At 40.1% G+C, this 16,381-nt stretch overlaps 1 protein-coding gene across 16 annotated transcripts in view; it reads right to left on the reverse strand.

Moving 5' to 3' along the window:
• THRB (thyroid hormone receptor beta) overlaps window positions 1-16,381 on the reverse strand; it is a 375,214-nt gene that overhangs the window by 265,063 nt on the left and 93,770 nt on the right. For 5 of the 16 annotated variants that reach the window (XM_026496908.4, XM_026496906.4, XM_026496902.4 and 2 more), the window contains exon 2: window positions 12,721-12,817. The exons of 4 other annotated variants lie outside the window; for them this stretch is intronic. The gene's annotated coding sequence lies outside the window, so the exon portion shown is untranslated. Of the gene's footprint in view, window positions 1-6,295; window positions 6,482-12,720; window positions 12,818-15,081; window positions 15,386-16,381 lie in introns of those variants that run through there. 7 more of the 16 variants (XM_057315952.1, XM_044383355.3, XM_057315951.1 and 4 more) reach the window with 4 other exon arrangements.

Raw genomic sequence — 16,381 nt, forward strand, 5'->3', positions numbered from 1 at the left:
TAACAGCTATTGTCATCCCCTACTGTCATCCTCATCATTAACCTACTTCAAGAACATCTTCCCATCTCATCAGTTAGAATTATCACCTTCCTCCCCTTTGTCCTTCCACAGTGCACGGACCATCGCTCTAATTATACTTATCAAAATATGACAGATGTAAGAGTTATTAATGACTGCCTGCCTTATTTCATAAGGAAGATAATTCCATAAACAGTTATTAAGCACTAAACTATCTTAATTATCAGTAGTTTATACCTCATGCTTGCATCTTTCTCTTTAGTTATCCCATCGTCGTTCATTCACATCTTCCCATTTCTCAATCATGTCTAAGCCTGCACCTGGACAATGTGGTAGGATCCTCACTTCCCCACTCTTCATTATGCTAATACTCACCAAATCTTGCAGAGACCACTTCCTTAGCACATTTTATAATCTGACACTCTCTGGCCCAGTTGGCATTGATTGCCTTGGTGAATTGTTGTTCACCAAGATTATTATAATTGTTTCTAACTAGAGGCTTTAATCCAAGTGGCTTTCCAAGACACTACTTGTGACCAGCCCTATGACAGCACCTATCACATTGTATTTGCCTCCCTATGCATCTGCATTGTCAACTAAATACCAACTTTCTTGCATGAAGAGAACATATTTTGTTCAAAGTGGGTAGCTCAGTGCCTGGCACATAGTAGGCTATCAAAAAGCACATGTTGTAAATATGAGTGAATGATTACATTTCATTACATCTCCATACACTTAGGTTGAATCTTTATCCTTACAAATGCTCACAATACGGACTGTAGACCACAACATTACAGCTCTGAAGTTGAATCAAGAAGCTAGGAATTCCTCAGGGGATTTAGGAATGATGTTCCAATAGCTTCTGGAGGAGGTACACAGGCCAGCAAGAAGTGGGGAAGAAAAAGAGGGGATTGAGAAAATAGTATATATGAGATCATCTCTCTTCTCCAGGGCATGATGTCAGATCAGTTCAAAGATGATTGAGACTTTGTCCCTTGTTTTCAGGGACAACACTGTCCATGTGGAAAAACACTATGATGGATGCTGTGACATCATCCAGATCCCCCTTCAGAGAGGAAGGACTGATTCTCCAGCAGAGTGCTGTTTATCCCAATGGATATTTCTTTAGTTGAGGAGAGCCTCTTCATTCAAAGTCACACCCCTTCCCAAAGCAACCCACATCTGATGACTGGTCCATGCTGGGTATAAAGACCCACTTGCAGCAACTCTGCAGGACCATCCAGTTTTAGCCTTTTCAAAGTTGGCTGAGACCTCCATTGAGACTGGGCTGCAGCTCAACTTCTCCCTCTATCCAAGCTGCTTCCTTCTCTTTCCCACTAAAGGCGTTGATCTCAAGAACACTGCCCAGAGTGTTGATCTCAAGAACCACCTCCCGGTTAAATTCTATTTCAGAATCTGCTTCCTATGCAACCTAACCTGTGACAACCAGTGACAATGAAGATGAGATGGAATTTTATAACAACATATGCCATAACCCAGAGGGGGGAAACTATTGGCCTTTGGGCCAAGGTTGGTACCTAGAATTGTTTTTGTGTATACCTTTCAGTAGTTAAACATGGTAAAATATTTATCTGATTAAAAAAAAAAAAAGTTTTGAAAACGCTAAAGCCTGGTAATAATGGGCCAGCTCTCACATGGCACCGAGAGCTCTCACTGAGGGACGGGGTTCCCTTTAAATGGTCCTCATACCCCCCATTGTGCTACCATCAGCACAAATCCTTCATTCATTTCTTTTACCTCTTCAGCCCCAAGGACATTTGCGTTTGATAGTTCATCACTGATTCTAATATTCCAATTTCTAAACCCAAGGTAGGCTACCTGTTTGTTCAGCCTATGTCCCTCAATGACTTATACCTCTCATCTGACTTCTCCCACAAAATGTAAGCCTCTTTACGGGCTGGGTCTGTGTAACTGTCACCTTGGTAGCTTTCCGCCAGCAGATGCCCTCCATGGTGAATGTAGCAGCTTTCAAAGCAAGCTTGTTATGCAAATAGAATTAAATAGAAGACCCCCTCACCACTCTGTGGGAAGCAGTATCTACTCTTCTAGAATATTTTGAGGGAGACTCTGTGTGACTCTCTGGTTGTAGACAGATGTTTTCCTGATACATAGAAAGAAGTTGGGCTCTCATTTTCGGAAAACATGACCATTAGTGTGTTCCAGAGTTTAAGGAGGAACACCAGTGATTGGAGTGCTTTAAGAACCTGAGGCATTAAATAACCTGTATCACAGGCCTCATTTGCTTGGCAGAAACCACTAGGAGCAAATCCCAGGAGGACCTGGCGATGCAGAGCTGGTCCTGGCTGTGCTGCCCACGTGCAGGTAAATGGCTGAAGTAATTGTGATCTTTGGGCAGTCAGTCAAAAACTCACAGTCAAACTATAAAAGGGCAAGCGCTCCCACAGAGGAGAAGTCATCAAGTACTGTTAGATGGAATAATAGGTGACTGCTGACATTTCACCTTTTATCATGATAGCAATACTTCGAGAAAAAGTGCAGTTAAGGTTGTCAGAATTTCATTTTAAGCCCCTCTTTGAGGCTGTTAAAAATTCACTCATGTTGAAACTTGCCTTTCAGGTTCTCAGCCAGGTTTGTGCTTTGTTTTCAATCGGTTGTTTCTAATGGAATGCAAAGCATAATGTAGGGTAAAGGGCTTTTCCCAACAATCTATCTACGAACTGCTTCCCACCTCCATCCCCTTTTCCTCGTTCACTTCACTCTCTGCCCAAAGGTTAGTTTTAGCCACAAAACCAACCCCAAAGATACACTTGACTGAGAGAGGATTAAAGGCTTTTGGCAGTGTTTATCAAGATAGCTGAAGCAATAAGTAATACTCAACAAGTGAGGATCCATTCAGCGGTGGTCACTGAAGGGAGTCATAAGCTTAGAATGCTGTAAATGGCCGTAACAGATGCAGTAGAATCAACAGGTAATTTCATGGCACTTGCTGAATAAGAGAGAACCAATGACAGTTCAAAAATGTCTTCTGGGTGACAATCTGGTAGGAAGGAATCTACCGATTTTGTTTAGACTGTGTGCTCTTGGTACTCAAAACCCCCCATGACCCTCTCTTCCAGCCATCTCCCACTGAGGACAAAATGCTAGGGAAAAGGGAGAGAACTGATGATTTATTGGTCAGTTACTACGTGCCAGACAGAATGTTAGGCACTTGATCATCGTAAGGTAGCGTGAAGATATCAACAGGCATGACACGCCCCTGATCCCTACTCTCCAGCTGAAACATACTTTACCTATATCTACCTGTGCATAAATGGCTTTAAAACACTCCCATGCTTGCTTTGCTTATCTTACACTAAAGCAGCCATCCAGCTAGGCTTATTATGTTGATCAGCATATGAGATATCACCATATATAATAGAGTATTTACTTTGCACACATCCCACCAACTCTTTGATAGACATGTTAGATCTTGCATGTGCCGTCCTTCCCATTACAGTAGTCCCAGAACCTGGGAAAGTGCTATAATAAGCCTTTTATTATTATAAGCATTTCTGCAATACTTTCCATTTGCAAACTGCTTAACAATCAACCCTCTTCTTTATGTCTCACAAGAAATCAGATAGCTCAACACTTGTTAGCTTTGTTTTATGGCCCTGAATCCTCAGGCCCAGAGTTCAAAGAAATCAAGGGTTATGGAGCCAGCTCAGGCTTAAGACCAACACAGCTGCTCTCTTTTTATCCAGCCTCTCAGCCAGGCTGCCCAGCTGCTTCTCAACCCTTTTACTGAATACATATATATGTATATATTTTATTTTTAAACTCTTGGAATTAAGAAAATTATAGTAAGAATATTGGCCCCAATTCTCCATTTTTAGCATGAAAATCTCACAGCCTGGGCTTTTGCCAAGTGTTGCTGGAATAATTTTGGCAGATCTGAAATAGCCCACAGACAAGTTCCCTCAGCTGGTAGAGAAGCAAAGATGACTCTCTCTGGGGGCCATTTTGCCCAGCCTGTGTCTGTGGCAGTGAGGAGAGAGGGGGCAGCCTAGGCAGAGTTGAGGTGCTTTGCTCAGGCATAAAAAGGCTCAGGTGGCTCTGGCTTTCCAATATGTAATATTTGGCCATTGTTCTAGAAAATGGGTGGTAAAATTTGGTCAAATGCAAGAAGAATAACTACAGCTTAACTTTGGAAAAGGTCTTGTGAAGAGATGTTCCTCCCTCTGTGGAGTCAGGCTGTTTTGTCTTCCGTTCTTGAATAATGCCGTCATCCCATATTTGTGGCAATAAAAACTTTTATTATCACACATCATCATTTCATAATCTCTGTGATACTTACTATTAAATTCTTGTTAAACTTTGTTTTTAAACTGTAATTTTGTGGCTCCATAGTATATATGCAGTAATTGTTCAAAATATCTCATTCGTAAATTATGCTAAGTGCGGCTAACATTTCTGCAAGTATCAAGAAAGACAATTGTCTCAGCTTAGAATGTATGTATGAACTGGGTATCCCTTTCCGTTCTATTTCCAAATCTAATTAGTTTCTAGTATTCTGTTTACTCCTCTTTAAAGAGCAGATTGGGTCAGCTGGTTTATGCCCCATCTTCAAAAACAAATACTTCTTCCTCTTTGTACTCTCATTTTCCCAAAACACATTTGCATCATCATCTCAACCACCATCATCATTACCAACATTAGTTGAGTACTTTCTATATGCCAGGCATTCCCCTTACATATGCTAACTGATTTCTCTTCATAGTAGTCTTGGTAATTATTATGATCCTTCTTTTCCAGATGTGGATACTGTGGTGCAGAGAGGTTAAAGAATCTGTACAAGAGCAGTCAGATTGGAATTGGGACATGCGCAACCTGGCTCCAAAGCCCGGCTCCTTACCATGCTGCTCTAGGGGCTCTGGTAGCCTGCTGAAGATGCCGCCATTTCCAAAGCACTTTGACTTGCATCTTTTCTTTTGAACCTTACAACCACACAAGATTTTGTTTAAACTGAAAACCCTATTTTATTTTCTCCAAGCCTAGGGAAATTATGTAATACTTTATTATTGTTGAATTCACCGAAGGTTTGGCTATTTTTTTTTTCAAATGTAAATTCTAGATTTAATTGAGAATTAATTCTAGATTTAATTGAAAGTCACACTATGAACCTCTCCTTCTAAAAATGTTAAAGTTATTATCAGCTGTGAAGCATCCTCAAATTATTCTTCATGGCTTCTTTTTTCCCATTATAAAGTCCTACATTTTTCAAGGGGATATACTGAACTCCAACAGAAATGGAGTATATTTAAATGTGTCTTAAGTTATAACAGACTGCATTTCAAAATCAAATAGTTTAGACTTTCCATATTTATAGTTCTATGAGTAACATTTGTACTTATATGTCCAGATTTATATATTCCGGGCCAAATTCCAAAAAAGGATTTTGAGGTTTGGAACATATACTGCTTGGAATTTATATATACCTCTGTTCTCCTCTCTTAATGTGGAGCGTAAGTAGTTTATTCTACTTTTTAATATCTCTACTTATATCCACACAGTTTCTAAAAAGGACATATATGATAATGTGGCCTAGTAAAAATAAGTGCTAAATTCTTTACTGGATGATTGTTTCTTAAATTCCTTATTGAATTATTGTTTCTTTTCAGGCTTACTCATTTATACTTCTCAAATTCGTTCTCCATTTTTGACACATCATCATTAAGGCAATTCTGAGTGTTCTGTAGATAACTGAATTCCATAGTAATACAAATAATACAGATGCCACTACCTGGATGTATACATTGCTCTTGGGGCAAAATCCTCCCATGCCTGTTATTTTACTGATGACCTTCGGGACGTTATGGGGAGACCCATAGAAGAAAAGATCAGTATTTTCCTCATCATACGGAGGCAATGGCAGTGCTTGAGAGGATTACATACCCCAGGTCACTTGAAGAAGCAAGCTAAGTTTCATGCCTCCTTATAACTTCCTCTGTACAAGGCCTCACACACTTGTCATGGTAAATATTCCCTCCTACTGACAGTCACGTGAATACTCCTGCTGAACAATTAACCTCTCCAAAAAGAATGTTAGGGAAACTTGGGCTTGATTTCAGCTTTGTGGTCCATAAATGCCTGCATAAACAAGCTCTGTAGGCACCTGGGGAAGGTTAATGTGCAGACCAAGGTGACAACACATTCCAGGGCTTAACCTAACCAAATGACACAGCCCAAGAAAGCTTTTCCAAAAACAGGCAGCTGCATTTCATCTTTGCATATTCAGACCAAAGAAAATAAATACCTGCTGTTTCAAACACCTGGGTAGTTCGCTGGAATGCTGATGAATCACCAAAGACAGGGACAGTAGTGATGTTGTTCTTAGGGTGGCAGGAAGACCCCAGGAGGTGAGGTCCTATACCCTGCCAAGAAACAAAGGCCTTCAGACCACTGAAGGAGCAGAATGATATAGGAGAGGGATCTGACGTGTCAAATTGTAAATCCAACCTTCATTTTGGCTAAGGGTCCTTTTAATTCTTTGGGTTCAAGGCCCGAAAAACGTGTTTTAAAACTGGGAGCACACCATATCTTTGGTATTAAAAGGAAGAGGGTAAATAATATATATATACTCATCAAAAATTTATACATATATATATATATATATTTAAAGATTTTATTTATTTATTTGACAGAGAGACAGCCAGCGAGAGAGGGAACACAAGCAGGGGGAGTGGGAGAGGAAGAAGCAGGCTCATAGCAGAGGAGCCTGATGTGGGACTCCATCCCAGAACGCCGGGATCACGCCCTGAGCCGAAGGCAGACGCTTAACGACTGTGCCACCCAGGCGGCCCTAAATAACATATATTAACTCCCAACTCGAGGAAGGGATATTACACTTACCCCAGTTTATCCAACGATGACCATTAATAGATATTTTTATATTCCTATAACACAGAAGAGAAAGACGAGGCCGGAAGAAGCTAAATACTTCACGGAAAATTACCCAGATTGTGTGGTAGAGTCAGAATTTGAAGCCAGGCCTATGAGATCCTGTGCCCATTTTCCTTGCTGCCTATTTGGGATAAACAGGTATTTGCCTGGGGATTTATGGGAAGTGACAGAAGTTTCAATATGATCTCCCAAAGCATACCTTCACTTGCCTTCCTTAAGCTCAGCAGTATAGAAAGACAGTTGTCATGCATGTTCCCTTCCTAGACAAGCAAACAGATGCCATTTGTGGAAGATGAGCCTGCCTGTACAAGAATCAGCAGTTGAAGAGCTGAAGAGAGGGAAGGAACTTGACTTATTCCTAAACTTGGACTCCCAGTCTGGCGACTTGACAGATAGGGGTTTCCTTGCTTGTTGGAACCGTTCCCAAACCACCCCCCATAGCAGCACAGAACTTTGGGTGCGGATGGTATACCCCTCTTCCTTGCACTACATTTCACTCAAGGGCCATCTGATGGGACGGTTTATCTGCTGTTTTCCTGAGCATTTGCAGATAAAACAATTTCATAACATTCTCGGAAGTAATTTGACTTATAATTTTCAGGGAGTTTCCTTCTTTCATTCAAATCGGTAAGAACATAAAGCAATGAAACATCCTCAATAGTGCCATGGCTTTCAGCCAGACATTCCTGACTTACAGGTCACATACTACAGTTTAAGGGGGTGTATGTGTATTAGCGCACAAAGGTGAAGACGACTCCTTCGGAACCCTTCAGAGATTGATATCACCCTTCATCTAATTTCTAAGTACCCCCCTCCACTTCCTGCTATGCATTAGGGGAACCTCAGCATACTGGTCAGAGGCTGCGTAAATGTGTTCTTTGGTAGTCCTGAGTGTGTGTTTGGAATTACAACCAGTGTATGGGCTCCCTGCGAAGGAGCTGGAACTCTCTGGCAATTCATTTTTGGCATAGATGCCTCATATGCCATGCCCCATGAAGTCCATCACACAGCTGACTTTCAGCAAGATGTTCACTAACCATCAGTGAAGAGATTATTATTTTTTTTTTTAAAGATTTTATTTATTTATTTGACAGAGACAGCCAGCCAGAGAGGGAACACAGCAGGGGGAGTGGGAGAGGAAGAAGCAGGCTTCCAGCGGAGGAGCCTGATGTGGGGCTCGATCCCAGAACGCTGGGATCATGCCCTGAGCCGAAGGCAGATGCCTAACGACTGCACCACCCAGGCGCCCCAAAGAGATTATTTCAAAAACTCGCTCTAGGATAACCACATACAAAAGAAAAAAGTTGGACCTTTTCCTCACACTGTACAGAAAAATTAACTCAAAGCAGATTCTAGACCTAAATGTAGAGCTAAAACTGTAAAACACTCAGAAGAAAATGTAGGAGAGAATTTTCATTACCTTGCTTTATGCAAAGCCTTTTTGGATAGAATGTCAAAAACACTAGCAACAAAGTAACAATAAATTGGGCTTCATCAAAATTAAAAACTTATTCTCAGCGAAATAAGTCAAGCAGAGAAAGACAATTATCATATGGTTTCACTCATTTGTGGAACATAAGGAATAGCAGGAAGATTGGTAGGAGAAGGAAGGGAAGAATGAAAGGGGAGTAATCAGAAGGGGGAATGAACCATGAGAGACTATGGACTCTGGGAAACAAACTGAGGGTTTCGGGGGGGTGGGGTGGGTGGATGGGCCAGCCCGGTGATGGGTAATAAGGAGGGCACGTATTGCATGCAGCAGTGGGTGTTACGTGCAGATAATGAATCATGGAACACTACATCAAAAACTAAGGATGTACTGTATGGTGACTAATATAACATAATAAAAATTTAAAATAAAAACAACTAAAAACTTTTCTGCTTCAGTGAAGACCTTCAGGAAAGTGAAAAGACAATCCACAGAATGGAAGAAAATATTTGCAAATCATATTTCTTATAAAGATCTTATATCTAGACTAGGTAAAAAAAAAACCTTTTATAACTCAATAACAATAAAACAAATGACTCAATTAGAAAGTGGACAAGGATTAAACAGACATTTCTCCCAAGATGATATACAAATGGACAATAAGCACATGAAAAGATGCTCAACTTTTTTAGCTATGAGGGAAATGAAAACCACAGAGATACCATTTCATACCCACTAGAATGGCTATCATCAAAAAGAGAGATAACAGCAATGTTGACAGGGATGTGGAGAAACTGGAATCCTCAGACACTGATGAGGTAGGGAAAATGGCACAGCTACTTTGGAAAAGTCTTACAGTTCCTTGCAACTTAGGCATACAATTACCATATAACCCACTAATTCTACGTCTAGATATATACCCAGGAGAAATGAGAACATATGTGCATGCAAAAACTTCTACAAAATGTCTGTAGTAGCATTAGTCATAATGGCCAAAATTTAGAACAACCCAAATATCCAGCAATTGGTGAATGGATAAACAAAATGTACTGTTACCCATATGCTAGGGACTATTATTTGGCAATAAAAATGAATGAAGTACTAATATACACTATAATATGGATGAGCCCTAAAAGCCCCATACCAGGAGATTGAAGTCATTCACAAAAGGCCATTCCATTTTCATGAAATGTCTAGTGTAGGCAAATCTATACAGACACAAAGTAGGTTAGTGGTGGCCTAAGGCAGGGGTGGGAGTGGGGGAGAAATGGGGAGTGTCTGCTAATGGATATCTTTTTGGGGTAGTGGAAATGTTGTAAAATTGACTGTGGGGATGGTAGCACAACTCTGTGAATGTACTCAAAATCAGTGAAGTGTATAATTTATATGGGTGAATAGGATAGTGTGTGAATTATATCTCAATAAAGCTGTTAAATATCTAAAAAGAAACCTCAATTCAAACCTTGGTTCTTAACCCTGGCTGCTCCTTAAAACTACCTGGGAGGACTTCAAAAATCCCAATGCCCAGGCCAATCCCTAAACCAATTACATCAGAATCTCTCTGGGCAGGACCCTGTATTTTTTGCTTTCTCTGCCCAGGTGATTTCAAGGTGCAGCCAAAGGAGCAAGCATTGAGTTTGCCACTGAGGGGTAAAATGCAACAGTACTCACTCCCCTTATAGGTGTTTCTGCCTCGTGTCCTGTTGGGTGACATCTTAGACACTTTCCAGGAGTTATGAGTATGATGCTAACTGGCACCTTTAGGGTCACTCTCCAGAAGAGACCAACATTTATATGAAGGTACCGAATGGGTGCCCTCCTCTCCCAGAGGTCACTGAGGAGGGACATTATACTCTACTCAGTGGATACCTGAACTTCTGATTTTCTTTTTCTTCATAGGTAAACTGTGTGTGTATTTAGGCTTCTACAGCTCTTATTTGGCATCTTTGTAAAGCAGTGTTCAAAAAGGTGTTTTGAAATAAAATTCATGGAACTAAAATTTACCTAATTACTTGAGGAGTTTCTAAATCCCACAGTTTCAAAACTATTAATTTATTGCTATATCAGTCCAATCCACTGGATAGAAATAACTTATAGGGGCGCCTGGGTGGCACAGCGGTTAAGCGTCTGCCTTCGGCTCAGGGCGTGGTCCCGGCGTTGTGGGATCGAGCCCCACATCAGGCTCTTCCACTATGAGCCTGCTTCTTCCTCTCCTACTCCCCCTGCTTGTGTTCCCTCTCTGGCTGGCTGTCTCTATCTCTGTCAAATAAATAAATAAAATCTTTAAAAAAAAAAAAAAGAAATAACTTATAAACAGAAGCTGGGACTGCTGTTTTCCTTGTCATCAGTACCAGATCTAAAACACTGCTGAATGATCAATTGCACTCCCTTAAAAAAATGTATCAATGTTTCTTTCCTATTCTGAAGCATAACTATGAGTCAAAACACTAGTTTATATGATTTAAAAAATAAAAATGTCACATTCCCCAATTTAGAAATCAGGAGTCAGGGCAACAGTTAGAATTTAGCATAGGCCATGATGAGTACCAGGCGTTGTATGAAGTGTGGAGTCACTATATTGTACACCTGAAACTAATATTACACCGTATGTTAACTACCTGGAATTTAAATTAAAACTTTAAAAAAACAGAGGAGAAAAAAAGAATTAAACATACAGTCACTTTCAGTTTTATGAAGGAAAAAGACTAGCTAAATATTTTAAAACATTAAGATACTGTTAATATAATTAAAAGCTGCTATCAAGTTTTAAGTAGTAGAATTTACTATCTGAGGGCAAAAAGAACAGCATTTTGGGACATGATAACACTGAATTTTTAAAAGAAAAAAACAGTGTTTGAGGATTGGCTTGGCATTTTTGATGCTTTGAAATCAGACTCTTGGGAATGGCCCATCAAAACAATTTATTATCTTGGATGTGATATGTAAATTGGTCATTTCGTTGCTTAGAGATTTGTTCTGCATTTCTGAAAGAAGACGCATAATGTAAAACCACATCCAGCCATCAGTGGGTACACAGAAACACTTTCTCTGTCTCTTTTGCTCTTTCATCCTTTGGCATGCAATAATGAATAAATGAAGAGAGCATATGTCCCTTGCAATCACAGAGTAATTTTTATCAGTGTTAATGCGCACAATGAAGCGGGTTCTTGCACTGAAGGCGCATTTTAGCATGTTCGGCAAGTCTTCTTTTATATGGAATTGATCTCTCATCATCTAGGGTGGCTGTTCTACTTTCAAAGGTGAACGACAGCTCATTCGGTCAAAATAAAACACCTGCTGGAGGAGCAGAAGTCATCTCTCTAGTCGATCAAGTTATTGTAATTGTAGCTTCTCCAGAAACATAAAAAATGACAGCAAAAGGATAATTCAAAGCCCCAAGTGCCCTCTATATTGTATTATAACTGATTATGTGGCAATGGCAAGAACGATGCGGAGTGGAGAGACTGAAAATACCTAGTGACGAATGCCAGGAATTAGCTCTTGTGTGTCAAAAAATGGGGTTGAACACCACTTTACAAAGATTCCAAAATATGAGTCATAGGAGCCTACATACACAGTTCACCTGTGAAGAGAGAGGAAACCAGAAGTTCACACAGCCACCCAGAAGAGCCTGATGTCCCTCCCCGGGACAAGGTAGGGCAAGGAGGCATAGACAAAGGAAAACGTAGATAATAAAAAATTCAGGTCATTTAAAATAACCACAAAATTCCACACCTAAATTTTTGTCAAATTTTGCTCCCCTCGGTCTACCCAAAAGGTAAAATGGTGGCAGAAGCGACCAATTTGAGGTTATGACTCGTTTTTCCAGCCAAACGACACGATGGTCAGAAATGTATCATCAAAAGGAGAGACCTGTTACATAATTCAGTGCTGAGCAAAATGAAAATGCAGGGCCCTTGTTCAAAAATTATGAAGAATTTCAAGATGGTAACAGCAAAACCCTAACTAAACCAAGCGCAGGCTGCTGTCCAGGCAGCCAGCCCCGCCAACCGGTTAGAAATAAGGAGGCAGCATCTGCCAAACCTATACCTGGGTCTGTTGTCTTCTAGCTGGTGTAGCTTCTCTTGGCAGAACGCACACATACACAGACTCGACAGCTTAGGAGTGACCTTGTGTCATTTTCTCATTTTTGGAAACCAACACCCAGAGAAACTAAATGACTTGTCTAAGGTCATGAGTTGAATGACAGAGCCAGCACTAAATCCCAGGGAGCCCGACTCCCGCACTGACATTCTTTCCCCTACACCATGCTTCTGGTCTCCAGTTTAAATGTAAATAATTAGGAAATGCTAACTACAATAAAGGGGGCATTGAGGGGAGGACATTACCTCATCAGAACTTCCTTTTCAACTCTTCTGTGCAAATAATAAAATGCGGTCTAAAAATCCGTTTCAAATTCCTTTTCTGAGTCAACTCTTCCACGTCCTAGGGGAAAGACATCATATGACAGCTTCAGACACTGAAGCAAATTACCTTTGCTGAGAGCTTGCTTGAGCCCTTGGAGTTAACGATCACAGTCCAAGGTGGTTATTAGTGGATGGTTATGAGGCAACGCGTTAGTAAACTAATCAGTGTTCCTGTACAAGTACAAATATTTAAAATAATTCCGAGATAATTTGAACTTTAACACTAAGCTAGCCAAACGCATTTGTAATCTGAACCCAAGGTTCTAATAAGTTACTGCCTTTTGGATGTCCTTCAACATGAGGGACATTTTTAGAAAGATTAGCACTTGAGTGGAAACAAAGACTGACATTTTCAACGTAAACATGAGACCTGGAGCTTTTTTGTTTTTCTACAATACAAAATGCATGTGTCTTCCTCAGGTGTATGTGTAAATTTAGTGCATCAAAACGTCTGGTGCAAGGACAGCGTTGTTAAAAGGTACTGTACAAATCAAATAGAAAGGAAGCTTTAAAAGCTTATGAAAAACATCCAACCAGGTGATGAAAGAGTTCAAGGTAGGCTGGCAAACACCATGATGCAATAAAAAAACCCCACTGTTCAGAGAGGCAAAAGACACCTGTCAAGCCCCCTCGACAAGGCACAGGGATTAAGGCCAGATAGATCTCCAGTTCAAATCCCAGCTTCGCATATATTTTGTTTCTGTAAGCTGTGGCTAATTCATCTGCAAAATGGGGTTGATAAGAAAGCCAAACAGTGAGATCAGATGCTTTCTAGATGCCTCGGTGATCTCTGAAATCTACGATGCACACCCTTTAATTATATCTTATTGAGTTGCCCTCAGAATTTTTACTGGGGGGGGCGGTTAAAATTAGTTTTGCATATCCAACGCTTTCCATAACTCTACGGTCTGTAGGTAGCAACAGGGAAAAACAAAATATTCTCTGGCTTGGATAAATTTTGGCATAATTATAGGTCTGGTGTGTGGAAAATGAAGGCCGGATGAAAATGGTGCAGAGACATGAGTAACCCAAAGAGTCTGAGGCTACAGCACTTACATCTCATTAACCGCCAATTACCGTATTTATAATTTAACACAAAAAGGAAAAACACAAATGGGGTTTTGAAAAAAATCTCTTTTATCTAGACTTCAGCTTATACTTGGCCGTTACAGGCAGAATTAATGCAATAGGTTGAGAAAGGGAGTAGTTAGATTGAGAAATAAAAACACTTTTTGATAACATGTGAGGCTATAAAAATGGCTTGGCTGAATCTATTAACCAAAGATAAATAATACCCTGCAGGAGGAAAAGAAACAGCTTTTTCTGGATCATAAGGTCTGGCATGTTTTTAAAGAACTTGCTTTCACTAAAAATGTAACACATCCAATTTAAAGAGACATTTTTTAAATTCGTGATTTCATAACACTTTTGCATCTGAAATCTTGTCTCTGGTCTGGCAACACCATATTCAAGACTTTCATCAAAACATGGGGAGAAAAACAGTTCTTATTTATTTGTGTGGTTTCATTATTAATCTTCCTATTATTGCTATCTTTATTATTATTATTGCTATTCTTATTACCACTCCCACTAGTGCTGCTGTTACTACTACTGCATTCACATCTGCATTTCTCCATGACCACTGATGGGAATTCTAGTGAATAGCATTTTTCCTCCCTTCGGGAGGAAACTGTTTTCATAAGTAACTACAAAACAGTTTTCCAAAGTGAATGAATGTACTTTTTACCCTCCCCTCAGCAATATATGAGAATTCAAATTCCTCAACATTCTCACTGAAATTTGGTGTTATCCTTTTTCTTAATTTTCCCCATTCTAGAAAATATTGAGTGGTTTCTTTTTTTTTCTTATTTATTTTTTTTTAATTTAAATTCAATTAATTAACATATAGTGTATTATTGGTTTCAGAGGTAGAGGTCAGTGATTCATCAGTCTTATATAACACCCAGTGCTCATTACATCACGTGCCCTCCTTCATGTCCATCACCCAGTTACCCCATCCTCCCACCTCCTCCCCTCCAGCAACCCTCAGTTTATTTCCTATGATTAAGAGTCTCTTACGGTTTGTCTCCCTCTCTGATAACATTTTATTGTTCAGCCCCTGAGTCTTTGGCTGGCTCTCTCTGGTGAGTTTATTTATTGTCTCTACCTTAGTGCCCTCCAAGGGCCAGAAGCTTCATCATGTGGAAGCTTATTACAAATGCAACCTATGGAATCCGAAGCTCTGGGGTTGGGGGCCAGGAATATGTGTTTTAACAAGCTCACCCAAAGATTCTGATGCTCAAATTTGCAGAGGAAGTTGACCCAAACGCCAGGGAACAGAGGAAGGAGGGGTGGGAGAGAACTGAAGAGAAACACCTGGAGCCTCCACCTGCAGACTTGACCTTGTCTGCTTCAGGGCAGGCTGCCAATGCCAAGGAGAAGAAAGCAGAGTCTGGGACAGGTCTGCAGGAAAGAGAGCTCCTTCCCGCCCCAGGATGTGGTTGCAGAGGCTCCTGCCTTCAGCTTCCAGCTTCCAGGAGGAGAGGCACCACCAGAATTTCCCCCAGCCACTGCTCGTCTCTTTTGCCTGCCAAATATTAAAAAGGACAAGACTCTTATTTTTCATCAATGCAGGCAAGTCAGATGGAATCAGCTATGATTTCTGAATTAGTATTTCTTAAGGTGTAAGGTTTATGCATTTCAGGAACTCATTGATCCCCAGTCCCACCAAATCAAAATCTCTGGGGGTTTCAGGAGGCTTTAAAAATCACTCACTGTGTCGAATTTGGGTATTGTTCTTTTATTTTTTTGGCCTCACTTGACACTTAGTTTGGGATGAGGTTTCAGAATATACGCTCTAACGCATCTGTCTGTCTTCCTTCCCTCCTTCTTTCCTTCTGTAATTACATGTTCTCAACAACACAAGAAAATTTAAAACACACACACACGGAAGAAAAAACGACCTGTACTTCCATCACCCATTTTGATAAATATAGTTAGATAAAATAACATGTATCGATGAAATAAATTAGGATATAAAATGGTTACAAAATATCCTTGAATAGATACCACAATATATTTTTGTCACCTATTATTAAACATCTAGAAGCTTTTGTCTAGATTTTCTACTTTATAAATAATCATCAGCAACTTTGTTAAAAAAAAAAACAAACAACCAAAAAAACGTTGTACTCCTTCCTGGCCAAATGACCTTCATGGTCAATTCTCAGAATTGGAATTTCTGGTTAAAAAATTGTCTTCCCTTAGAATGCTTGACACATTGCCAAACTGTCCCTAGAGAGAGAGTACCATTTAAGAACCATATTAGGTTGTAAATTGGTAAAGCCATGTTAACGACAATTTCATAATCTAGATATGGAAAATCGAGTATATGTATACTTTAAGAACTGGGAAGTCCACATCATGGTATAAAATCTAGAGTGACTCTTTTTTTTTAAAAAGATTTATTTATTTATTTGAGAAAGAGAGAGAGAGAAAGAGAAAGTGTGTGTGCACAAGCAGGGGGAGGGGCAGAGGGCTAGAGAGAAGAAGCAAACTCCCTGCTGAGGCGTCCAACAAGGGC

This window comes from Ursus arctos, unplaced genomic scaffold (assembly GCF_023065955.2).
Source record: "Ursus arctos isolate Adak ecotype North America unplaced genomic scaffold, UrsArc2.0 scaffold_20, whole genome shotgun sequence".
Classification (NCBI taxonomy): Eukaryota; Metazoa; Chordata; class Mammalia; order Carnivora; family Ursidae; genus Ursus; species Ursus arctos.